The sequence below is a fragment of the Dendrobates tinctorius genome, unplaced genomic scaffold, assembly GCF_039654945.1.
Source record: "Dendrobates tinctorius isolate UK_male_01 unplaced genomic scaffold, ASM3965494v1 ptg000199l, whole genome shotgun sequence".
In the NCBI taxonomy this organism is placed as follows: domain Eukaryota; kingdom Metazoa; phylum Chordata; class Amphibia; order Anura; family Dendrobatidae; genus Dendrobates; species Dendrobates tinctorius.
The window spans coordinates 13,736,502-13,764,437 of record NW_027361866.1 but is presented as its reverse complement, the minus strand read 5'-3'; the positions used below and the strand labels follow the sequence as shown (position 1 = coordinate 13,764,437).

The 27,936-nt window shown below is 46.7% G+C and overlaps 1 protein-coding gene across 1 annotated transcript in view; it reads left to right on the top strand.

Annotated features, from left to right (window-relative positions):
• The first annotated feature begins 4,087 nt into the window (after positions 1-4,087).
• MLPH (melanophilin) overlaps positions 4,088-27,936 on the top strand; it is a 166,049-nt gene continuing 142,200 nt past the window's right edge. Inside the window, exon 1 of the mRNA XM_073553274.1 lies at positions 4,088-4,161. The gene's annotated coding sequence lies outside the window, so the exon portion shown is untranslated. The remainder of the gene's footprint in view (positions 4,162-27,936) is intronic.

The window sequence follows — 27,936 nt, the reverse complement described above, 5'->3', positions numbered from 1 at the left end:
TGTCACCTCGAAACGCGTAGTTTCTGTAGTACATATAATAAAGAACTTGAAAGATTTATATGGATTTCTGAAGAATTCTTATCACTAAAGCAGCGCGGATGCTCAGAAGTGCTTTTCTTGGATCCTCAACGAATGACGGGAGGTAGGTATCCTTCCACACTGTATTCCTCCGCCACTGTAAAAAAATAGTCCCTAGTCTCGCTTTTGGCATTGCTGTGTGAGAAAGTTCCCACGCAGCTTTTGCCATAAAGTGAGACCAGGGACTATTTTTTTACAGTGCGGAAGGATACCTACCTCCCGTCATTGGATTCCTGGAGCCCCGTAGAGAGCGGTCGCATCAGCTGATGCTGCTGTTCTCCACGGGAGATCGGCGTGGGACACGCGTGGATTTCTGCGGATCAGGGAGTATATTGTTTGTTATTTTCATATTTTTCCCACAGATGACACTGGCTTCGGGGATCAAAGTGACAAGTGATGGTGAGTATGTACTCTATGTTATATGTACTGTATGTCTATGTATGTATTGTATGAATGTATTGTATGCAATATGTATGTAGTATGTATGTATGTTGCATGAATGTAGTATACATGTAGCATGTATGTAGTATATATGTATGTTGTATGAATGTAGTATATATGAAGCATGTATGTAGTATGTATGTATGTTGTATGAATGTAGTATATATGTAGTATATATGTACTATGTATGTATGTTGTATGAATGTAGTATATATGTAGTATATATGTACTATGTATGTATGAATGTAGTATACATGTAGCATGTATGTAGTATGTATGTATGTTATATGAATGTAGTATATATGTAGCATATATGTATGTTGTATGAATGTAGTATATATGTAGCATGTATGTAGTATGTATGTATGCTGTATGAATGTAGTATATATGTAGTATGTTTTTTTTTACATTCAACACATCACCCGGATGATGGGACTACTACTGTCCCATCATTGGCTAATGTGTCAATCACTGTCATTGTAGCAGGCATCGCCCGATGGGACTTGTAGTCCCATCGGACGATGCCTGCACACACACACACAAGACCCCCGGCAGGCCCGCACAGACCACCGGCAGCCTGCACAGACCGACAGCCGGCACAGGCCCCCTGAGAGGCCCGTACAGGCCCCCGGCAGCCGGCACAGACCACCGACAGCTGGCACAGGCCCCCAAGAGGCCCGTACAGACCACTGGCAGCCGGCACAGGCCCCCGACAGGCCCGTACAGACCACCGGCAGCCAGCACAGGCCCCCGACAGGCCTGTACAGACCCCCGAGAGGCCCGTACACACCACCGGCAGCCGGCAAAGGCCCCCGACAGTCGGCACAGACCCCCAAGAGGCCCGTACAGACCACCGGCAGCCGGCACAGACCACCGACAGCCAGCACAGGCCCCCGAAAGGCCCGTACAGGCCACCGGCAGCCGGCACAGGCCCCCGACAGGCCTGTACAGACCCCCGAGAGGCCCGTACAGACCACCGGCAGCCGGCACATGCCCCCGACAGTCGGCACAGACCCCCGAGAGGCCCGCACAGAGCTCGCCCGCACACACAGACACGCACAGTGTCCGCCCATGCACCGCCCACACTCTTCCCCCCTCCCGAACAGGATGTACAAGGCAAGAAAGGGATTTTTTTTAATTCCGATATTTCTGTCCCATTGACTTGAATGGGACTTCCGGTATCGGAATCGGCGATACCGATACTTTTTGGGGTATTTCTGAATATCGGATGGTATCGCTCAATACTACTTGTGATAAATGTTTTTATTCTACTGCAGGTAATGCAAGACAATGCATATGTGTGTTATCTGGTTCTACCACTAGGTGGCACTAAGACTATGTAGAGTTGCACAATCTCCTTCTTATGGCTCCTGTTACTGTAACCAGTTGGGATGTTTTGCTATTCCTTGTTCACTTAATAGGAAGTTTCACTGCAGAGGAGTGCTGGACTGAAAAATATGGACAAATATTTATTTTACTCATTTATATATCGCCATTAATTCCACAGCGCTTTACAGACATTATCACTGTCCCCGTTGGGGCTCACAATCTAGATTCCCTATCAGTATGCCTTTGTAGTGTGGGAGGAAACCAGAGAACCTGAAGGAAACTCACACAAACACGGGGAGAACATACAAACTCATTGCAGATGTTGTCCTTGGTGGGATTTGAACCCAGGACCCCAGCGCTGCAGTGCTAACCACTAAGCCACCGTGCTGCCCTTGCAATGCAGGATACTAATTACTACTAATTAAAAAAAAAAAAAAAAAATTACGTACACGAGCGCTTATTATTAATTAATATTATGAGATCTTATCATATGTTTACTGCATATATCTATTCATAAAGAGAACCGGTCAGGTCAGAATTCTCTTAAGTAAATACAAAATAGGTTCTAAGTTATAATTAGTATTTGGATCATATCAGTGTGAACAGTGTCACTCAGTGGTGAAATCAGAAAACATTATTGGGCAGCACGTTGGCTCAGTGGTTAGCAATGTTGTTTTGTAACACTGGGGTCCTGGGTTTAACCCCTTATTGACAGCCAATACATCTTTTTACTGACCTGAGATATAAGAGAATATCATCCCCGTACAAGTGACAATCTAGTAGCTGTCGGCTGTCCACTATAGCTGACAACTTGCTGTATCACAAACGATCGGTGTTGGCAAAGTCCATATCTGTTTAACCCCTTAGTTGCTGCTGTCAATAGTGACTACATCAGAAAAATGGTTAAAAGATTGTGGGGGCTTCCACTTTAATCTAATTGACACACCGAGATCATGATTGTGTGGTCCTGATATTTGCCATAGCAGCTCATGGCCAAATAGCGGCCTTAGGCCAGGATCACACACAGCGAGATACGGCCGAGTCTCGCAGGTTAAAACCAAGCTCTGGCAACGGCACTTCGGAGCGGAGTGTGCAGCTCCACGTATTGCTGTGCGGCTGCACGCTCCGCTCCGGAGTGCCGGCGCCAGAGCTTGGTTTTAACCTGCGAGACTCGGCCGTATCTCGCTGTGTGTGATCCCGGCCTTAGAGTCTCCCGGCTATAGCAGTCAGTTCAGAAGTTACCGACATTTAGGTGGTAAACAAACACTTTTTCATTCCATCTCTCATTCCACTTTGCATTAATTCCTGAAAATCACCTGAAGGGTTAATAAACTACCTGACAGAAGTTTTCAATGTGTCAGGGGGTGCTGTTTTTAAAATTGCATCACATTTGGGGTCTTCCAATATATAGCACCCCTAAAGTCACTTCAAACCTGGACAGGTCCCTCAAAAAATACATTTTGTAAATTTCCTTGAAAAAATGAAAAATTACTGCTACATTTTTAAACCTCCTAAAAGACTAACAAAATAAATTAGCATTTTAAAAATGGTGCTGATGCAAAGCAGACATGACGGAAATGTTATTTATTAATGATTTTGTGTGACATGACTATCTGGATTAAATGGATAATCATTCCAAGTTTGAAAATTGCAATTTTTTACATTTTTGTCAAGTTTCTGACATTTTTTACAAATAAACACAAAACATATCAACCTAAATTTACCATTATCATAAATTATAATGTGCCACGAAAAAACAATCTCAAAATCACTGGGATTTGTTGAAGCATTCCAGAGTTATCACCGCATAAAATGACATTGGTCAGAATTTTAAAAATTGGCCCCGTCACTAAGGGGTTAAATCCCACGAAGGACAACATCTACAAGGAGTTTGTATGTTCTCCCCGTGTTTGCGTGAGTTTTCTCTGGATTCTCTGGTTTCCTCCCACACTCCAAAGACATAGTGATAGGGAATGTAGATTGTGAGCCCCAATGGGGACAGCGATAATAATGTCTGTATGTAAAGTGCTGCGGAATATGATGGTGCTATATAAGCAAAGCATAATAAAAAAAAAAAGTAATTATAATAAGTCAATTGATGTGTGTGCGTTTTCTCCGTACATCCATTTTTTGACCCGGTCTGTGCCCACACTGTGCCCTGCCCTACCCTCCTGTGATAAGGGCACTGCTGCCTGTGGCTATGGGAGGTGGCAGTAGGAGGGCAGCACTGTGTGACAGGGTACGGCCTGCCCCCCCCCTCACAAGTACACACAATCCGGGAGCTTTGACATTCCAGCTGCAGCCCGCGAGCAGGTAATGGCCCCCATACTCTCATTTATTTCTGGATAACATACAGTAAATGTGAACCGCATGTCTTCGTGTTTTACTGAACTGCGTCTTCTTTTCTATTGTGCCATATAGTACTATTGTGAGAATAGGCGGAATAACAACTGGTAAGAATCCGAACGCACAGCAGGCGGTGACACCGGGATACCACGCATTGATTTTCTCTCTTAAAGGGGAAACACTTTCTGCCTCTGCCATCTGGTATCTTATATAAGTTGCATACTTTTGGTTTTGACATCTAGGATCTCTTTTTCTTCTCCATTGGAATAGAGTTATGGAAATTTAGACATGTAGCAGATATTTCTCCGCTAAAAGCAGAGACGGTGAAATAAGGAGAAGGTTCACGTCTCCACATTAGATTAATATTACAGACAATGATGTACAATAAATTGCTGTGTATTATTGTGATCATAGTCAGGACGGATGAAATCCGCTCAGTGGGAACAGCAGAAGGGCTGTGATGATTAGTACTAAAACCTGTATTCTGTATTCAGCGGAGAAAGCAGCTGCCAGATCCTGATTCCACCGGAGCAGCTCTCACCTGTCTCTCCGGTTTGTAAGGCCTCATTCACACGTCAGTATTTGCATCAGTGTTTGTATGCCAAAACCAGGAGTGGAAGTTACAGAGAAAGATTTAGACTAGTGATGAGTGAACGTGCTCGGATGAGGTGTTATCTGAGCATGCTCGGGTGCTAACCGAGTGTCTTCGTTGTTTTTGAAAAATGTGTTCGAGTCCCTGCGGCTGCATGGTTGTCAAAAATGGGAGGAACCCTATGCCATTTTTTAAAATAAAATAAAATTAAAAAAAACAGTGTGGGGAACACCTCTATTCTTGATAACCAGCCTTGCTGAAGCTGGCAGTTCAAGGTTGCAACCCGCAGCTGTCAGTTGTGCCTGGCTGGTTATCAAAAATACAGGGGAATCCAGCCAGTCTTTTTATTTATTCACAGCGTAGGCAGAGGCTGATGAATACTCCTGTCAGCTGTCGCCTGCTCGCTCTGTTGTCAGTTGAATATAACTCTAAACATTCTTCCCTGATCGCAGCGCTAGCAGGGGAAAATGATGCGAGTAGTCTTCAGCACCAGCGCTGGGGAACAGCACTAACTGTGCCGCTGCTTCCTAGGCTCCAGTACATGTCACAAAGATGACACGTGGCTGTCATCCTAGTGTCATCAGTGTGCACATGTGTGGGATGTTTTGTGGCCCGTGCTGCTGTTAAAAAAACGGACATATCAGCTTATTATGTCCATGGACATATGGTCTGTGGAAACTCATTGACATTTGCACAGAGCAGCACGAGCAGGGGACAATGATGCAAGTGGTCTTTATCACCTGGTGACTTCCCAGGTGCCATTACATGTGGTACTGATGCGACATACGGTTGCCACAAGCATTACACATACGGACACTGATCTCTCCGGTACTGGTTTTTCTGGTGTAGGGTTCAGACAGGTTCTCAGGATGCAGTGACGAGACACGAGACTGAGTGTGATTTGTAAAATAAACGTTTAAAAATTGGTGCCGCTGGGGCTTTGCTGAACAAACCAAATAGGCAACAACAAACTGTCCTTGCAGGGACTCAATAACATTTACAACACTTTTTCTTATATTAAATATGACTAATCCGGCTAGTCCGGGTGTTGCAGGCCACGTCCGGCTGAACTAAGGGTCCTTATTTCCTATGGACAACTTATCCTTCCAGGCGTCGTTCAGGATTGCAGATGCGGCCGCTTAGAGATCGTTGATGTGGCTGTCTTGACGCCTTGATATCCCGGGAAGATTTGGGCTCGACAGGCCCTGAAGAAACGATGGCAGTGGGGCGCAACAGTCCCTGAAGAAACGATGCCAGTGGGGCGCAACAGACCCTGAAGAAACTGTGCCAGTGGGGCGCAACAGGCCCTGAAGAAACGGTGCCAATGGGGCGCAACAGGCCCTGAAGAAACTGTGCCGATAGGGCGCAACAGGCCCTGAAGAAACGGTGCTGATGGGGCGCAACAGGCCCTGAAGAAACTGTGCCGATGGGGCACAACAGGCCTTGAAGAAACTGTGCCGATGGATGCAACAGGCGTCTCCTTGCGACTCTCGTCTCACAGCGGAGTCATGACGCAGTCTCTAAATGTAACCGTTCACCAACCTCTGCTCAGAGTCCCTCAGAAAACCGGACGGGGGCATCTACGGCCACCTGTAGCGAGGTGGCGCCCCCTGGGGCCGGTGATGACAGGGCCGCAGCTGTGGGAGGAGGCAGGGGGGGTAGTGTCCTGACCGCTGTAACCGAATGACCTGTAGTCGCAGCGGTCACTTGAGGTAGCGGACTTGTCACAACAGGGCGGGAAACAGCGGGAGTGGTTGTATGCGGGGGAGCGGCCGCCGGTGAAAGTCTCCCACATGTCACTTGTCGGTGAGCGCGTAGCTTTCCCCTCACAGACCCCTGCAGGTCTCTCCAAAACACACCGTCCGCTCCCTCGGTCCTCTCTTTCTCACATGGCTTCCTGTCTGTTGTCAGGCTCTCTGTCAACTGCCACTTCAGCGCGCCCCCTGCTCCTTTTATCCTTGCCCCGCCCCCTGTTTCCCTGACAACTTCAGTCAAGTCTCTCCCTTTACTGTCCTCCCAGTATCGTTCCCTCAGGTACTCCTCCCCACACTGGTACCGGAAATATCAGGACATGGGAAACCGGCCTTAGCCAGTTGAAAAAAGATTGCTCTTAGAGGGAAACACAAACTAATAATCTTGTAGTTATGATACCTTTTAATGGCTAAAAAAATGAAAATAAATTATGTTACAAAGTAAGCTTTTGAGACTTCTTATGTCTCTTCATCAGTCATGGTACCTGTGGCGTTTTTGAAAACTGCATCATGTCAATTCTATGCAGCATTTAGTTACCCAGAGAAAGCAAAGGAAAAGTGCAAAACATCCTGCAAAAAATGCAACATAACATTTGTTCTGCATTTTTGCAGCGCATTTGGCCAAAGAAACTAACTTTATTAACATGTACTGTTGAAAAATTACACATGTAGGTTATGCTCACATGAAGTGCTTTTGCAGCTTTTTTTGCTGCTTTTTATGCAAACTAAAAGCTGATATTTATACCAGCAAAAACTATTAGATTTCAGAAATCCATTTTATTTTTTTCTTCAATAAATTTTAAAACTGCAGTGTTTTTTGTTTTTTTTTAAATCTGCAGTATGTCCATTCTTTCGGCATTTCTACAGCTTTTCTCAAGAATAGAAAGCAATGAGAAAGTGAAAAAACTGAAAAAATGCATCAAATGTTTTTCAGCATTTTTAATAAAAGAAAAACAAACTAACTTTATTAAATGTGTACTGTAGACAAGAAACACAAGTAATCCACACTGCAAAAAATGCACCAAAAACTCTGTAGAAATGCAAAAAAAACATTGTTTTGAATGCAGATTTTTTGTTGCCAAAACAGCAGATTTTGTTTGCAGAAAAAAAACACAACAAAAACGCTGCATGTGAACATAGACTTAACCCACCTGAAAAACGAAGCAAAAACGAGAAGTGAACATACTCTCTTAAACGAATGTTTATTTGTTTGTAAATGGGATTTTATGCATTTTATGAATGTTTGATACTTTAATTAGATTTTGTTTTATTTACGGTCTTTTTAAATAAACCTGTTACTTAATACTTTGGTAAAAGATTTGTCGGAATTGGAAATCCCAATATCCCTAATATCTCAATATGCCAAAATCTGGTTCCAGGGACTATGCTGCAGAGAGACCAATCCCTTTCATCCAGTAGGGCTCGCTCACACCACTGTTATTCTATGGGGCCGTGCACATGTCTGATTTGTTCCAGAGTCGGTCCGAGGAAAAAAATTGCAGCATGCTTGAGTTGGATGTGATATTCGGGTCGCACTTGGCCACGCAAGTCAAAGAGTCCATGGAAACCATCGGACTGCACTTGGATGACATCTGAGTGCAGTCCAATTTCCACACAATGACTCAATAGAGAAGATGGAGACATCTTCTCATCCCGATTCTATCGGATGAGAGAAGCTATGGTGGTCTGATTATGGCCTAAGTTTATGTAGCTGGTTCATGAAGACTTGCTAAATTAGCATCAGCTGTACTTGTAGTTCGCACTTATTTAGTTCATATGCTGCAGATTCGGTTCACACGTTCTCTTGACAAATTTAAAACATTGCATTAAACTACACGGGGTTTATAGAAATGTGCCTGTGGAGTCAATTCTTATGTTTCAAGTTGTAGAACAGGAGAAAATTTACCATATAGTCTACATCTGAACTTGCACAGGGTTCTATACAGTAAGGTGGCTTAGGATGAGCTTAAAAAGAGATTGTCCAGTTTCATGCCATTTCATGTTGTCTACCTCGGCATCACCACTATGTGGAGTGATTAGCCGCAGCGGTCATGTGTAGTGGATGTGATGCCAACTCAGTGGTCCTGCTAATGATGACCAGTGAAGAGAAGCTGAGAGGAAGTGCGGGAGCATAAGGGGCTTAAAGGGGATCTGTCACCAAGCAAAGAGAGACAAGTTTTTGCTCTTATTTTATTCTCCCTTCTCCACTGAGTACTCTAATTTTCTGTTTTTTATAATTCCTCCATACAGTTCCAGAGATGTGGGTGTTTTTATTTTGTGCACCCAATATGCTTATTTTCTAGTCTTTATAAAGGGGACGTTGCTCTCAGGGTTCTCTGGTGGCCTGTCTGTGGGTTGTGAACATTGCCCATTTGTTAAAAAACATGAAAAATTGCATATTGGGTGTGCTAAATAAAAAGGCCTAGATCTCCAGAACATTATGTCAGATATAAAAAAGAAACAAGAAAGAAACAAATAATCAGGGGAGAAACGGGAATAAAATCGGGGCCAAAACTGTCCACTATTGATCCGATGATAACTCCTCTTAAAGTAGAGAAATATGGTAGTTGCCCAACATTGAATGTAGCAGTAGGTTTTCAATATACAATGCATAGAAAAGAAATGTGTGAATTAGAAATAAGATGAGTTCACAGCGTCAGGATCATTGCTGATAAGTTTCTTTGTTTTAACAAAACGTCTAGATGTTTTCTAGCTATATCTAGATATTTAATGTGAATAATGGGTCACAAGCAATATGACTTCCAGTACCCAGATAGTGAATTCATACTAGGGTAAAAAAGAGATGAAACATAAAGAAGTGCTACAATTGGATTTATGTCTCTGTAACAAAGTGCAGGTGTTGGGTATGCCACCACGGAACAGACGGACCAACAGTTAAAGGATTTTATTTACAAGGATGTAAACTGGCAATATAACAGTGCGAGTATTACAAAAGTGAAACAGGTCCTCAGACCGGCAAACAGTATAAACGGTATTTCTTGGGAAGAACTTATCAGTCTGAAGGGGACTTGCTTGAAGGGTCGAACTTCTCCCACGTTGGCGCTGAACAACAGCCGCACTTATCGTCTCTAGTCTCTGTGTACTCTGTGGTCTTTAACTATCCCCAGTGGGGGTCTCAGAGGTTACTGCGGGAGTCAGAGGGGATACGAGGCAAACGGGGTCCCCTCTGCTCTGAGTCCTTCGCTCCAACACTACAGTCTCTCCTGGGGAAGCGAAACTCCGTCTACAGTTGCGTTTCTTCACAGGAATCAGGGGCTCTACACTAACACCGTGGGTACCGGGGCTTCACGGGGGGGCCACTGTCTCTGCACAGGGCACTGTCTCAGGACGGGTCACTGTCTCAGGACGGGTCACTGTCTCTGCACGGGGGTCAGGACGCACCTCTTCTGTCACTGCAGACTCCGGTTCCACGTACTCACAAGAAGCAGTCTTCCTGTACAGTCCCCCTGTATGGGTCCTCTGGACGGGAGTTCTCTTTCCTCTCCCGAGTGCTGCCCAAGCTGCTCTGAGGACTGCGTGCGCACTTTTCCCACTCGGTGCCCGGCTTCCTTCCTGTCCCAGTCTCTTTGTGTGCCCCCCAGGGAACCTGCTGTGCAGCTGAATGGTTCCGGGCACGGAGCAGAGGAGGCAACCCCCCCCCCGACTCTTCCTGTGTTTCACCCCCTTACATCTCCCTGTATTGTAATGTATCCAAATGTGCAGTTATCCACTAGAACAATGCAAATATTGTCCATAAAAGTAATCAAATCTAGATTTTTTCCAAGAAGGTTAGTCCAATATTCAAGTGTCCAGAACTCCCAAATCCCAACTAATACACAATGGACGGACATAAGAACTAATATATTTGACAGTACAATGTAGTTTGAACTGAATGCGGTGAGCTTGTCTGTGTCTATATTATTATTTTTGGATGTATTCATTGTGTGAACCACACAGATATGTCCATTTTTTACCAGTATAATAATTGACAAGGGTCAATACAAGTGTATGGGCCAGTGTAAAAGTTCTATCTATGGGTCCGGAGTCTTTTTGTTGAGTTTTCGGAGCAGAAACTTCAGTTTTTTAGGAGATTTGAGATTTGGAGGAGTATTCAGGGATTTTCTGTTCAGCTTCTGTTCCAAAAACTCATAATTGTGACGTAAAAAGCTTTAAAAAATCTCAACATTTTGGCTGTGCTAAAATTTTGTGACTTATGGTGTTTTCACACCATTTTTACCAAGAGCCGAAAAACTGGAAAGAGCTGGGGCAGGAAGGGGGCATGGTGACGGACGTTCCTCAAATTCACAATGAGCGGTGATGTTTCTTACATCCCAGATGTTTCCCGTGTCCTCGACCTGGAGGAGGATATGTGGCGAGGTGCACACCACCTGTCTGACACATGCACCTCTAATCAGGAACATCAAGGCTGATGTGATCATCACTGATCTCAATGAATAGGGACCTCAGAGTGCACATAGCTATACAGTTTCCTAGTATTACCAGTACCGGAGCTATCCATGTCTGTGTGTCACATTCATGTGCGGGATGTATTGCAGTCCGTGCTGCCGGCAAAAAACAGACAAGTCCCTGGAAACACACTAACGTGTGCAGACCCATAGATTTCAATGAGTCTACATGTGTAATTGTCTCCAGTACATGTGAAAACTGTCACCACACTTACCGGAGACACTGACCTGTGAAAAGACCTTTTCTGGAACTATTTTTGTCATACACAGTGTAGGAAAGACTAAGTACAACATGAAGGGATGAGGGGAAGCGAGCCCAACAATAGGGAAGGGGGAGCGGAGACCCCTAGGTAGATCTAAAGTCACCCTGTCTGCCCTAAACGTCCCTATATAGGTTCTGTACCTATCACCGAGCAGGAATCTAATCCCTGCCTGACCCTGCTGATAAGCCCTACTTAGGGAATGACGGGGTAAAACTAGTCGATCCCCACTACCACTAAAGACAGTTGTGATAGACGAACAAGGGGAACACTTATCTTGAGCAATCTCATTGATGTAACACAGACGTCCTCCAGCAGCACCAAAGAGGAACATAGCCGACTGCTATAGCTCCCAACCTCAACAAGGGGAAATGGAAATATCACCGGCAACTCCCAGCAGCAGGCTGGGAGTCTATAAACATCCAGGTCCAGGTGTGTCAATTAGAGCCGGAGAAAGGTTGCTACTGGGTCAAAGAGTCAGAAGCGTTAGGACTCATACTCACTTGCGAAAAATACGGACGAGTGCAATCCGATAAAAAAAATCGGATTGCACTCGGACCAATGTTATTCAGTGAGTGACATCTCATCTGCAATTTTTTCTCAGCTGAAATGGGACTGAGAAAAAAAATCGCAGCATGCTGCGTATTGCTGCGTATCTTGAACGAGACTCGCCAATGCAAGTTAATTGGTGCGAGAAAAAAAATTGCACAGAACTCACACCACGCGAGTGCTCTCTAATTTTTATGCACCGGTGTCCTTTGAAAAGCTAGCAATACATATGCGGCTACTGTAAAATCAGACAGACATGTTAGAATACATATATTGTAAGGTAGCGCTCACTGAGGGTATTGGGGAACACTCACTTGGCTGCAGTTAGCCTGTGCCGGACCTGGTCTTTTTCATATAACATAGTCCATACAGTTTATTGTGCAGCATAAACCATAGCAGCATGAGGAAAATGATAATAGTCTAACAGCAGACAAAAACGAATATTCATAGTGGAGCTCCGCTCCCTTAGCCCTGTGTTCACACAGGCTGTGCTTTATCCAGCAAACAGGCTCTACAATCTCTCAGATAATTCCCACCTCTGTCTGGGGTTACCTCTTAGCTGTGTCTCAGTCCTGACGTCCCTTTCTTCCTGGGGACTGGCCAGCACTCACAGGCTATTACACACAGGTCACACACGGTCAGCGGCATCCCCATGTGCGCATCAGGAAGGTAGCACACCTTCTAGCACGTTGGCCTTCAGGGACCTTCCACACGGACCAATCAGATCCAGGCATACACTCATGTGACCTCCCCTGGTCACCTTATATGGTCCGTAGCCACGCCCACAGCATCACATGGCTATGACCTCATTGCAGGTCCTTCACAACCACACACATAGGCTTTACTTCAGACACACGCCCCTGGATGGGTTTGTAGGTGACTGGTCCCACCCATCTCACCAGCCACCTGAAAGCTCTCCCTAATACAGAGTAACAAACCCTCAGCAGAATATCTGCTGATTAATAGCGGTTCCAGCTTTCATCACAAGGCCACCCGCCTTGTGATACATAACAGTCATTTACCATCCTTTCTCCATTACAATAATGGATATGCCTGAGTGCATGACCCATACAGCGCACCCTAGCTGTCACAGCGGTCACTGCACCACAATATACACATAGAATAGGTGTGTGTGTGTGTATATATATATATATATATATAATATATATCTCTTTATATTTCATAGAGATAGATAGAAGATTAGCCGTTAGTTCATTTGTCGGCTTCTGTATAATCAATGCAGGATAGAAGACATGGTTTACATACAGTAAACACATGCATGCTAGTTTGATATATAGATATGTATATAATGTTTTGAAGAAAATTTGGTTTTAAAACCATGTGTACAGTTGTGTATTAAAATGCGATTTTAACATGAGCCTTTACATAGAGAGAACTTCTGTATGTAAAAGCTCATGTTAAAATTGCATTGCATACGGATTGCATACACATGTCATACCAATGTACTGTGTAAAAATCACATGGAAATCGCATTACACTCGCATGGCGCTCGTCCGTTTTTTCGGTCCAGAAATCGGGCCGTTTTTTTTCTCTTATATGGGTATGAGCCCTTAAGAAGGTGTCTGCAATGCCAAACGCAGAGACTTTCTGCAGCTAGGTGCAGTGCGACCGTCTGCCGCCTCTGACACACCCGTGACAATTTTAAGGTGATATTTTGCCGTAAAAAAGTATGACTTTTATCATTTTACACTCGTCTCCATACTTTTAAAAAGTGGGTGTAATCTGCATGTGGTTTAAAAATGTTAACTTTTTTTAAAAAGAAAGTCGCTAACCCATTCCCATACAGACGTGCGGTGAAAAGAGGAAAATCAGTTCTAGACAGGAGTGTTATATCTACGTAAGCATCTGCCTAATTTTTCAAACATCCTGTGACCCTGATAAATGACACACAAATAGCAGTAAAGAAGCTTAAATAAAATGTGATTTTAAAACTTGCTCTCACGATAACGTCACCTTTGTGTTTAGCAAAACTAAACTGCAGCATTAAGATTAGAAAACCATGTAATAAAAATTAAGCCTTGCTATATTTTTGTTATTACACCACACTGCAAAATTTGGAGTAAGGTAGTCTTAGAGAAAAAGCACATGTGTATTCTCGGACATTTTTAATATTTTGACTTGAGAATGCAAAATAAAGAAATGAAGCAGTGTATCCAAAGTAGAGATGCTACAGAAAGTTTACTTCTAGATGACATGCTATTAATAAAGATCCACATACAGTCAGTAGCCTCAAATCTACCTTTTCACCTCATATTCAGACGTTTTACATTGTATTGATCAGCAGCGGTCTTACTATTATTGATAAAACACTGATTGTAAGGATACACCCTCAATGTATAAAGCCCCCCATACACATTCTCTAACTGCAATTCCCACACAGCCCTCCATACAGTATAATGGGCACAAAAAGTGCTCCATACAGTATAACGGGGCATTGCATTGCTTTCCATACAGTTTAATGGCCCCACATAGTGCTTCATACAGTATAATGGCCCTACATAAAGCTTCATACAGTATAATGGTCCCACATAGTGCTCCATACAGTATTATGGGCCCCAAATAGTCTTCCATACAGTATAATTGGGCATTGCATTGCGTTTAATACAGATTAATGGCCCCACATAGTACTCCATACAGTATAATGACCCTACATAATGCTCCATGTAGTATAATGGCCTTACATAGTACTCCATACAGTATAATGGCCCCACATAGGCCTCCATATAGTATAATGGGCCCCATGTATTGCTCCATATAGTATAATAGCTCCACATAGTCCTCCGTACAGTATAATGGGCCACAAAAAGTGCTCCATAGAGTATAATGGGCCCAACAGTGCTCCATACAGTATAATGGGGCTCTGCGTTGCCTTCTATACAGTATAATGGCCACAAATAGTGTTCTACACAATATAATGACCCCACATAGTGCTTCATAGAGTTTAATGGCCCCACACTGGCTCTGCATAGGGGCTGGATGTCAGTCAATGCCGGGAATGTGGTTAAAGCCACCTATTTGTATGCTCAGAGCGATGACTGAATGTGCGCCACCCCCGTGACTGAAACAGGAACAATGCCGGGGGGAAGAAAGTTAATTTTCTCCCCACAGCGTTTGGCTAAGGGCAAGTGCCGGTTAGATTAGTAATGCCATGTCTGCAGGTTTATAGCATTTTTTCTGGTGACAGGTTCCCTATAACACTGACACCAGGAGCTTACAGCTCCCCTTCTACCTCTCTATAAGGACTAACTCTTGGCAGCATCAGGCATTTTACAAGAGCAGGATGTTTTCAGGATCTTCTCACATTTGCTCAGCTTTTGAGCGCTGTAAAAAGATTGAGCTCAGCTAATCGCCACCACTTAGCTATCTCAGAAAACAAACTAGAAACGTGTGGCAGAGCGCCCTGGAGCTGAACTGGATTTTAACATGGAGGTTATGCAGTTACAGCATTCACTGGTACATTAAGGTTATTGTTATTTTAACCTTATGTAACACCACCAATAAGTTCGTCCTGCACAAAGAGCTAAGAGGCAATAACTCAGCGCTGCCAAGCTTGAAATATTGTAAAATTTATTAACCCCTTTCGCACACCATACTGTACATGTAACAGGGACGAACACTGACAGCTTGGGGCCCCTGTGCAAGAAATGTGTCCGGGCCTCCTTACTTTTATGGCGACAAAGCTACATATATATATGTGTGTGTGTGTGTGTTAGACATAGTAAGTGAGTACACTATATACTAAGGGACTGTGTTAGACATAATAAGCGATAATGTCTTCCTCCACCTCCCCCTGTTCCTAAGGCCATTATAAGTCTCCCTTCCTCCCATCCCAATCCCCCACACCCCTCATTGTCCTCCTCCCCTCGCATCCCATTATTGTCCTCTCCCCCACCCCATCATTGCCCTCTTCACCACCTCCATCATTTTCTTCTCCCCTACCACTATCTTTGCTTTCTCCCCTACCACTCCCATCATTGCCCATTCCACCACCTCCATCATTTCCTCCTCCTCCACCACCCCTGTTATTGCCCTTTCCACCATCACCATCATTGCATTCTCTTCCACCACCCACATCATCATTTTTTCCCCCACCACCCCATCATTGCCTTCTCCATCACCTCATCATTGCCTTCTCCCCATCACCCCCAATATTGCCTCCTCCCCATAACCAGTATCATTGCCTTCTCCCCATCACTCCCATCATTGCCTTCTCCATCACCCTCATCATTGCCTTCTCCCCATCACTCCAATCATTGCTTTCTCCCCATCACTCCCATCATTGCCCATTCCACCACCTACATAATTTCTTCCTCCTCCACCATCCCATTATTGCCCTTTCCACCACCACCATCATTGCATTCTCTCCCACCACCCACATCATCATTTTTTCCACCACCATCCCATCATTGCCTTCTCCATCACCTCATCATTGCCTTCTCCCCATCACCCCAATATTGCCTCCTCCCCATAACCAGTATCATTGCCTTCTCTCCATCACTCCCATCATTGCCTTCTCCATCACCCTCATCATTGCCTTCTCCCCATCACTCCCATCATTGCCTTCTCCCCATCACGCCCATCATTGCCTTGCCCATCACCCCATCATTGCCTTCTTCCCATCACCCCCAATATTGCCTCCTCCCCATCACCCGTATCATTGCCTTCTCCCCATCACCCTCATCATTGCCTTCTCCCCATCACTGCCCTCTCTCCATCACTCCCATCATTGTCTTCTCCCCATCACTCCCATCATTGCCTTCTCCATCAACCCATCACTGCCTTCTCCCCATCACTCCCATTATTGCCTTCTCCCCATCACTCCCATCATTGCCTTCTCCATCAACCCATCACTGCCTTCTCCCCATCACTCCCATCATTGCCTTCTCCATCAACCCATCACTGCCTTCTCCCCATCACTCCCATCATTGCCTTCTCCATCAACCCATCACTGCTTTCTCCCCATCACCCCCAATATTGCCTCCTCCCCATCACCCATATCATTGACTTCTCCCCATCATCCTCATCATTACCTTCTCCCCATCACCCCATCATTGCCTTCTCCCCATCACTGCCCTCTCTCCATCACTCCCATCATGGCCTTCTCTCCATCACTCCCATCATTGCCTTCTCCATCAACCCATCATTGCCTTCTCCCCATCACTCCCATCATTGCCTTCTCCCCATCACTCCCATCATTGCCTTCTCCATCACCCCATCATTGCCTTCTCCTCATCACCCCCAATATTGCCTCCTCCCCATCACCCCATCATTGCCTTCTCCCCATCAGCCCCATCGTGGCCTTCTCCCCATCACCCTTTCATGGCCTTCTCCCCATCATGGCCTTCTCCCCATCAGCCCCATCATGGCCTTCTCCCCATCACCCCTTCATGGCCTTCTCCCCATCATGGCCTTCTCCCCATCACCCCCATCATGGCCTTCTCCCCATCACCCCATCATGGCCTTCTCCCCATCACTCCATCATGACCTTCTCCCCATCACTCCATCATGGCCTTCTCCCCATCACCCCATCATGGCCTTCTCCCCATCACCCCATAATGGCCTTTGCCCCATCACCCCATCATTGCCTTCTCCACCTACACACACACACATACATACACACACACACACAAATATACACATATACACACACACACAGCACCTCTCACCTGTCCACAGCATCACTAATGCCCGCTCTTCCTAGCTCTGACACAGCAGCCGCTGAATGATGATGTCATTCAGCGGCACTGCTCTCTGTATCAGAGACACGAAGTGCTGGTGCTGGGCAGGAAGCAGGACGGATCCTTGCAGCTCCACTCCTGCTATTTTCTCTTGCAGGCAGCGGAGCGGCTGGGATTGCTCCCTGCCCGCCGCACATGAGGGTAATCTGGACAGGGCCCCCCCGGAGCCTCGGGCCCAGACAAACCGGACAGATTGCCCTCATCATTAGCCGCCCTGCAGGGGCCCCCCAGAGCATCTGGGCCCCGGTGAAGCTGCAGCAGTTGAACTGGCGGTATGTCCGCCCATGCATGTACATCATGGTCAGGGTACGCGTGTATGGATTGGGCTCAGAAGCTATGCACTGTCCATATAGGGTAGATGCTGACTGTAATACACATCTGCCTGTATCACCTCCATCATTTCCTCCTCCTCCACCACCCCCATTATTGCCCTTTCTACCACCACCATCATTGCATTCTCCCCACCACCCACATCATCATTTCTTTTTCCCCCACCACCCAATCATTGCCTTCTCCATCACCTCATCATTGCCTTCTCCCCATCACCCCCAATAATGCCTCCTCCCCATAACCAGCATCATTGCCTTCTCACCATCACCCCCATCATTACCTTCTCCCCATCACTCCCATAATTGCCTTCTCCATCACCCTCATCATTGCCTTCTCCCCATCACTCCCATCATTGCCTTCTCCCCATCACTCCCATGGCCTTCTCCCCATCACTCCATCATGACCTTCTCCCCATCACTCCATCATGACCTTCTCCCCATCACTCCATCATGGCCTTCTCCCCATCACCCCATAATGGCCTTCTCCCCATCACCCCATCATTGCCTTCTCCTCCACCTACACACACACACACATATACATACACAGCACCTCTCACCTGTCCACAGCATCACTGGCGCCCGCTCTTCCTAGCTCTGACACAGCAGCCGCTGAATGATGATGTCATTCAGCGGCACTGCTCTATGTGTCAGAGACAGGAAGTGCTGGCGCCGGGCAGGGAGCAGGACGGATCCTTGCAGCTCCGCTCCTGCTATTTTCTCTTGCAGGCAGCGGTGCTGCTGGGATCGCTCCCTGCCAGTGGCACATGAGGGTTATCTGGCCAGGGCCCCCCCGGAGCCTCAGGCCCAGACAAACCGGCCAGATTGCCCTCATCATTAGCCGCCCTGCAGGGGCCCCCTGGAGCCTCTGGGCCCCGGTGAAACCGCACCAATTGAACCAGCGGTATGTCCACCCATGCATGTACATCATGGTCAGGGTACGCGTGCATGGATTGGGCTCAGGAGCTATGCACCGTCCATATAGGGTAGATACTGGCTGTAATACACAGCCAGCATCTGCCTGTATCAGCAGCTATCGGCATTAGCTGAGATAGCTATTATTTAATTACTTAAATGCTGTTGTAAATTACTGATCATGATGCATGTGCTCACCAGTAGAGATGAGCGACTTTACCTTTTTTCGGGTCGAGTCGGGTTTCAAGAAACCCGACTTTCGCAAAAGTCGGGTCGAACGAAATCGGCCGACTATAGGGAAAAGTTGGAGGCTGACTGAAACACGAAACCCAATGCAAGTCAATGGGGAAGTAAAGTCGGCAGGGAGTGGAGAACAATAAACACACCTACAGTGCCAATTTCAATGTCAAAAACATAAATTCTTATAACTGAAGCTTGTCAACCTTAATTTACTTCCTAATAATACTTACGCATTGAAAATGGGGGGTTATTTGGCTAAAGTTGTGGAGGGGTTGGGCTGGCTCCAGGTTTTCATGTGCCCTGTGCCAAAGAGTGTCAGTGCGCCCCTTTAACACATACCACAACTCATGATGCTCCGATACGATGATGCTCATGATGCTCCGATACGAAATATAGGTATAGTACAATGACACATACTTCACTGCTTACATGACATGACTGATCTATTTTAAATTGTACAATAGCTCAAAAACAGGACAGTATATTACTCCATACAGTGTTATGGCCACCACATTGTGCGCCATACAGAATAATGAGCCCCATATATTTCTCCATACCAAATAATTAGTCACATATAATGTTCCATACAGTATATGATGAACTCCACATAATGCTCCATATATAATGGGCCCCATTTGTACAGTTATGGCCAAAAGTATTGACACCCCTGCAATTCTATCAGATAATACTCAGTTTCTTCCTGAAAATGATTGCAAACACAAATTCTTTGGTATTATTATCTTCATTTAATTTGTCTTAAATGAAAAAACACAAAAAGAATTGTCCTAAAGCCAAATTGGATATAATTCCACACCAAACATAAAAAAGAGGGTGGACAAAAGTATTGGCACTGTTCGAAAAATCATGTGATGCTTCTCTAATTTGTGTAATTAACAGCACCTGTAACTTACCTGTGGCACCTAACAGGTGTTGGCAATAACTAAATCACACTTGCAGCCAGTTGACATGGATTAAAGTTGACTCAACCTCTGTCCTGTGTCCTTGTGTGTACCACATTGAGCATGGAGAAAAGAAAGAAGACCAAAGAACTGTCTGAGGACTTGAGAAACCAAATTGTGAGGAAGCATGAGCAATCTCAAGGCTACAAGTCCATCTCCAAAGACCAGAATGTTCCTGTATCTACCGTGCGCAGTGTCATCAAGAAGTTTAAAGCCCATGGCACTGTGGCTAACCTCCCTAGATGTGGACGGAAAAGAAAAATTGACAAGAGATTTCAACGGAAGATTGTGTGGATGTTGGATAAAGAACCTCGACTAACATCCAAACAAGTTCAAGCTGCCCTGCAGTCCGAGGGTACAACAGTGTCAACCCGTACTATCCATCGGCGTCTGAATGAAAAGGGACTGTATGGTAGGAGACTCAGGAAGACCCCACTTCTTACCCCAAGACATAAAAAAGCCAGGCTGGAGTTTGCCAAAATTTACCTGAAAAAGCCTAAGACGCTTTGGAAGAATGTTCTCTCGTCAGATGAGACAAAAGTAGAGCTTTTTGGGCAAAGGCCTCAACATAGAGTTTACAGGAGAAAAAAAGAGGCATTCAAAGAAAAAAAACACGGTCCCTACAGTCAAACATGGCGGAGGTTCCCTGATGTTTTGGGGTTGCTTTGCTGCCTGTGGCACTGGTCTGCTTGACCGTGTGCATGGCATTATGAAGTCTGAAGACTACCAACAAATTTTACAGCATAATGTAGGGCCCAGTGTGAGAAAGCTGGGTCTCCCTCAGAGGTCATGGGTCTTCCAGCAGGACAATGACCCAAAACACACTTCAAAAAGCACTAGAAAATGGTTTGAGAGAAAGCACTGGAGACTTCTAAGGTGGCCAGCAATGAGTCCAGACCTGAATCCCATAGAACACCTGTGTAGAGATCTAAAAATAGCAGTTTGGAGAAGGCACCCTTCTAATATCAGGGACCTGGAGCAGTTTGCCAAAGAAGAATGGTCTAAAATTCCAGCAGAGCATTGTAAGAAACTCATTGATGGTTACCGGAAGCGGTTGGTCGCAGTTATTTTGGCTAAAGGTTGTGCAACCAAGTATTAGGCTGAGGGTGCCAATACTTTTGTCTGGCCCATTTTTGGAGTTTTGTGTGAAATGATCAATGTTTTGCTTTTTGCTTCATTCTCTTTTGTGTTTTTTCATTTAAGACAAATTAAATGAAGATAATAATACCAAAGAATTTGTGTTTGCAATCATTTTCAGGAACAAACTGAGTATTATGTGACAGAGTTGCAGGGGTGTCAATACTTTTGGCCACAACTGTAATGCTCCAGTGTATAATGTGCCCCTTAGATGCTGCTCCAGTGTCTGATCTTCCCCATTTACAATGCTCCAGTACATGATGGGCCTCATGGATGATGCTCCAGTGTATCATGGGCCCTAATAATGCTCCATATATAATGGGCCCCATTTGTAATGCTTCAGTGTATAATGTGCCCCTTATATGCTGCTCCAGTGTCTGATCTGCCCCATTTACATTGCTCCAGTACATGATGGGCCTCATGGATGATGCTCCAGTGTTTGATGGGCGCCAATAATGCTCCATATATAATGGGCCCCATTTGTAATGCTCCAGTGTATAATGGGCCCCTTAGATGCTGCTCCAGTGTCTGATCTGCCCCATTTAAATTGCTCCAGTACATGATGGGCCCTATTTTTAATTAACCCAGGCATGGTATGTGAAAAGAGCTCCATGGAGTAATCTGAGGTGTGTGCTTCCACATCCTTCACTTTTGGTGTGGGTGAAGGACACAAGGAAAGGGGTTGCTCCTGACCAGAAGCTTGCAGTTACGACTCAGTGCTTGCATTTTTTACAACTTCAGAAGAGGAGGCGATAGAGCTGGAGGCTGTTTCAGCAATGTAAGCCACAAACAGTTCCTGATACTCCGGCTTTATAAGCAGTCTACCTACTCCCAGAAAAGGGAGCCTTACAGGCCTTCCAGAGCTACACCATGACGTTGGCTCAACACCTCCTGCCTTAGCTGCTATTGTGTTTTTGGCACTACCAGCAGATGCACCACCACCACCACCACCATCAGTACCAGGTGGCCCTCCATGCCCACATCCGCGTCCTCTTCCACCATACTTCCTCATATTTTGGAAAATGGACCCAAAATACCAGCAGATATATGGTACTGTATCAGAAGCGTACAGCTCTATACAGTCTATGGATAACAGTAAATCTCCGTATATATTTCATGAGGCATACATGAGGTAATCTTAAAGTTCCAAATATATTGCTGGAGTAACAGACAGACGTTTACAGGCTCATTATGGATTACACCAGAATCTAAATAGCTAAAAAGGTTACTGTATCAGAAGCGTTCTGCTGTATACAGTGTTGGCCAAATTGAAAATATCGGTATATATTTCCATAGTCACCCTCAGACGCTCACTCAGTTTGGTTTTGACCATAATAAAAAATGTTGTAAAAAAGGTCCTGGATAACAAGATAGCAAGTATACATTTTTTAGGGTGCAATTGAAATCTCCGTATAAATAGTCCCGTAGTCACACTCAGACACTTACACAGCATGGATTTGACCGTAATGCTAAATGTCGAACAAAGGTACTGTATAACAAGATACAAGCTGTATCGAGTATAGTGTAAAAATTTGTTTCTCCAATTCACCGTATATATAGAAGACGTAACCCACACACGCTCACTCACTATGGATGATGTAGGGAAGGTGGACTGATAGACAAACCAGCCTGTAGTGAGAAGCAGAGGTGTAGCGCAGTGTTGGTGTGAAATCGCTAAGATAAAGAGAAAGGGTGCAGTGTTTTAGCTTGCTCATTGGAGGGCAGTGGAGAGTGTAGGAGTGGGACTGAATAACTGCCATTGGTTAGAGAAACTGTTAGGTGATGGTGGGCGGAGTTACCAGAACTGGAAGTATAAAAGGCTGAGGGAAGGTTCTGGAAGAGTCAGTCAGCGAAGGGAGCACAGTAAAGAGGAAGTTATGCTGAGGAAATAGAGACAGTGGAAAGGCTCCAGAGAGGACTGACAGTTGAGGCGGTCATGGGGGGGTGGCCCAGAGGGCGGTAGCCGCAGACGAAGACGGCCTGGGGCTATCATACGGACGGTATGCTCAGACTGGTGCAACGCTGTGGTGATTGGGCTTAGGCCAGCCACAATGGAAGAGCCACAGAGGACGACACGATTATAGTTACAAAGGAAGTGAAGGTACCGAGGCCTGTGTACAGAGAAATGTGAAACGGCTGTGGTGAATTGCTGTTGTTGACAGAAGGATGGGCACTAAAAACGGACCTATTCAATACAAACTCTGTCTCAGTCTCGTGTTTTTCTGCAGCAAGAAGAGGGTCCCCCCCCACAGTTGGTTATCCTACAGATGATACCTTAATACAAATTTTTGAAACAAGGTACTGTATCAGCACATACCAGGTGTGTCCAGTCTAGGGTTAAATTTCCGTCTATACTTCCGGAGTCAGGCACAGACACTCACAGGCTCACTATGTATTACACCAGAATTAAAAAAGTAGAAAAAGGAAAAGGTATTCATAGCGTACACCAGTATACAGTGTTGTGATATTTTTAAATCTTCTTATATATTTCAATCTCAGTAAGCCAGTCCTGAATCTCCACTACTGAAAACTACATGGATACAAGTATAGACGCAAAGTCGAGTGTTAGCAGAAATTTTGGAATTACTCATCGCGGGAAAACCTCCCGGTAGATGTTGCAGAGGCGATGCAGACCCTCAATTACTGTGTCTGTAGAGAAAGCGAAAAAGGTTCTTTGTGAAGAAAGGATTGCTTTATCGCAGTAGCGTGGATCACATCACCGTTACTCGTCTCCATCAAATTGTGATCACAGGGAGAGATGTACCCATGGTCCTCACTGCCTATCATGATGTGTCTGGTCATTTTCGAGTGCAAAAGACAGAAGCCACAGGCCGAAGGCAATTCTATTGGATTGGCATGAGAGGAGACATTGAAAAATGGTGGCAGGAATGTCACACATCTGTGACTATCACAACTGTGAAAGGTGATCATAAACCACCACTGCATCCGCTTGTAAGTTGACGTCCATTTCAAATTGTAGCCATTGATCATCTGAAGGTAGAGGCCAGCATGACAAGCCATAGCTACATCTTAACCATCATTGATCAATACACCAAATTTCTAGTGGCCATCCCTGTGAAGGATTTAACTGCCCAGACTACACAGCGGTGGAGCAGGGAGAGGTAAGTATTGCAACTTGCAAGTGCTGTGGCCATGACCAAGCAGGGGGGGCACAATCGTGGTCGACGGTACTGGCACAGGGCCCCTCATAGTACGCTGGTGTGTCTGACGGCGAGTGGGCCCTCCCACCGTCTGAGACACTGTATTGTACTATGAGGGGCCCCGTGCCATTGCCGTCGGCCAACAGTGGGCCCATCCACCTGTTCAGAGCAACGGCACTTGCCCGGGTGCGCCAGGTCTTGACCCCAGCCGTTGGGGGAGGGGTGGGCAGCCCAGTTAGGGAGGTTTAAAAATTGGCATATGTTGATGTGTTGGCTGGACATTCAGCTGCTGCAAAGGGCGTAATTGGGCAAGTCCGAGGAAGAGGAGGAAAAAACCGAGGCACTTTTCTGGTAACCTATGTGTCATCAGGGTAAGGTGGGACAAAATCCTTTGAAACCCATGCATGGTTCATTTTAATGAAGGTTAGATCATTAACATTTTGGGTTGACAGACAGGTCCTTTTTTCTGTCAGGATTGATCCAGCAGCACTGAAGACTCTTTCAGATAACACACTAGCAGCAGGGAAGCGAGCTCCTGTAAGGCATATTGTGCCAATTCAGGCAAGGCGTCCAGTTTAGAGGGCCAATAGCAGTGGCGTACCGTCAATAGTAGCAGACCACGCAGCTGCTATGGGGCCCGAACAGGTGAGGGGGCCCGGATGGGAGAGGGGCCCGTGAGGGCCTCTGCGGTTTGGCAGCTGTGCTGTGCTGGAACAGTACTATCTCCTTCAATTAAATGTAAGCGCCGGCTGCCAGCTGCTGTATACCCCCTTGAAGCTCCCCTTTCCTTGTTTCCTGGTCAGCAGTTGGCTGAAGTCTCTGGCTGGATTTGTGTGGGGAGGAAGACCCCCATATAGTGATTGGGCCGGAACCAAGGGGACCGCCATCAGGGTTATTGAAGGAACCACATCAGGAGGATTACAAAGGGAGACATGCGACTGAAGTTGTCAGGGCAACAGGGGGCGGGGCTAGGGTAAGAGGAGCAGGGGGCGCGCTGCGGTGGCAGTTGGGGGAGAGCGAGAAAAAAGGCAGGAGGCAGGGTGACTTGCAGAGGCACGGAGAGGAGCCTGAGAGGAGAGAGCTGCGCAGTGACCGACAAGGGAGACGTGAGAGACTGTTACCAGAGACTGCTCCCCGCCCCCGTTCTGAGAGAATCATCCCCGCTGCCCCCCCGCCTTGGTGGGAGAGGGACTTTACCCCAGGTTGTGGCTGTGAGTACACGTAACCAGGCCACAGAGGCCTGGACACTTCCCCCCAGCCTTCCCCCATCACGCCGACCCGGCCGTCACCGGCCTGAAGATACGTCACCTCGTCACAGGCGAGATAAAAGGCCCAATACCCCGGCTTTGGGAGAGACTCCTTGATAAAGGATGGCTACAGGTCATCTGGGGAACTGCGTCATCACTGCGCGCCACCATCATCGTTTTCTTCAGGGCCTGTTGCGCCCCACCGGCATCGTTTTCTTCAGGGTCTGTTGCGCCCCTCCGGCATCGCTTTCTTCAGGGCCTGTTGCGCCCCACCAGCATCGCTTACTTCAGGGCCTGTAGCACCCCACCGGCATCGCTTTCTTCAGGGCCTGTTGCGCCCCACTGGCATCGCTTTCTTCAGGGCCTGTTGCGCCCCAACGGCATCGCTTTCTTCAGGGCCTGTTGCGCCCCAACGGCATCGCTTTCTTCAGGGCCTGTTGCGCCCCAGCGGCATCGCTTTCTTCAGGGCCTGTTGCGCCCCAGCGGCATCGCTTTCTTCAGGGCCTGTTGCGCCCCAGCGGCATCACTTTCTTCAGGGCCTGTTGCGCCCCACAGACATCGCTTTCTTCAGGGCCTGTTGAGCCCCATTCCTTCCCGGAGTAACGAGACTTCAGGACAGCTGCCTCAGCAACCTCTACGTGGCCACGCTCACGAAACAAGCAGTCCCTGGAAGGCTAAGTGGCATTATAATTTTGTTAAGATTGTTGAGCCCCTGCGTGGACTGTTTGTTTTTGTCCTTAATTTTATGTTTGTTCAGCCAAGCCCAGTGGCTACAGTTAGATAAAAGTTATTTCGCAAACCACCATTCGTCTAGTGTCTCGTCACTGCATCCTGCGAACCTGCTCAACCCTACACTTGGCGTAATCGGCAGGATGCAGTCTCCGAGCGTAGACGGTGGTGGCCCAGGTCAGGGGGAAGCTGTAAACTCTGTAAATAATGAGGGCCCCCGTGCCAGCATTTCATTGGTGGTCATGCTGAACAACCTGCCTAGATTCTCCGGCTCCAATACTATGCTATGGAGCTGGACAGAGCGAATGCGGGGGCTCTTTCGGATGCACCCAATGACCCCTGACCTGGAAGCTGAAGTGGCACTCATGGCCCTAGATGGGGAGGTGCGGAGCTCAGTGATGTTGAAACCTCCGGGGCACCGCAACACTTTTGAAAAGGTGTTACAGATAGTGGAACAGACCCACGGGGATCCCACTAATGTGGGAGAGTTAAGGACCCGTCTGTTTAGTCGGATGCAGGCAGAGGGGGAGACGATTACTCAGTATATGAATGTACTCAAAGAATTGCATACGGCTATTGAAAGAAAAGACGGGGTAGGGGTAGGACCTGTTGACATTACCCTACGTGACCTACTGGTGACTGGACTGCGAGATCCACTGATAAAGCAGGCATTACGGGAACAGATCAGAATGAATCCCCAAATAGACTTTTCAGAAGTGGGGCATCAGGCACGGATTCGGGAGCAAGAGCAGGGGATGGCGGTCCCCGTGGGGAAGGTCCGAGGTGTGGAGGCCTCCTTGAACACAGTTGAGGAACCTCAGTGGGTGGAGGAGATGAAGCGAGAATTGAAAAATATTAAGAGCGAGTTGGCTGAAGAGAAGAACCGAACCTGAGACTGGACGACCTAGTGTTAATCCCGGTCCCTGGGGGTCACGCTCTCCGCGGGGTGGTCAATCTATACCGGCCCGGTGTTATGAGTGTGGAGAACCAGGCCACTTAGCCCGAGAGTGTCCGCGGCGTGGGAGATACCCACCCCGGCGGCTATTAAACTAAAGGGCTCCAGGCTGGGGGGACGCCGCTCGGAGCCGAAAACCACAACTAGGGGTGGTGGAAGTCCCGAAGATTTGGTAGCAAAGTGTCCGGTAGTTTGGGCAGAAGTAGAGGGCCGGGCCGTCCGGTGTCTGGTGGACACGGGGTCACAAGTAACCACTATGCCCGCAGCGTACTTTCAACAAAACTTTCCGGAGGCAGCAAGGCCTCAGTGGGGGCCCATGATTAGACTAGTAGCTGCCAACCAACTGCCGGTCCCAGTTGCCGGGGTAGTGTGGGTGCAGGTGACGTTGTGCGGTAAACCCCTTGGCCGCAGAGGGGTGGTGCTGACTCAAGGAGAAGCTGATCAATGACACCCCGTCACCCTAGGCATGAATATTTTAAAAGAGTTTGGTAACCTGTTGCTTAATGATCCCACACAAAGGACACTGAAGCAGTGGGGTTCTCGCACAGCTCAGGGACAGGTATTCCAGCAGCTGGTGTGAGGTGCGTGGGTACATCGGGACTGCCGGGAGGGTGAGGCTCTGGGCAAGGTCATCGCATCAGCGGCACCCCTGCTTGTGCTGCCTCCTGGACAGACAGTGGTGGCCCTGCCAATTCA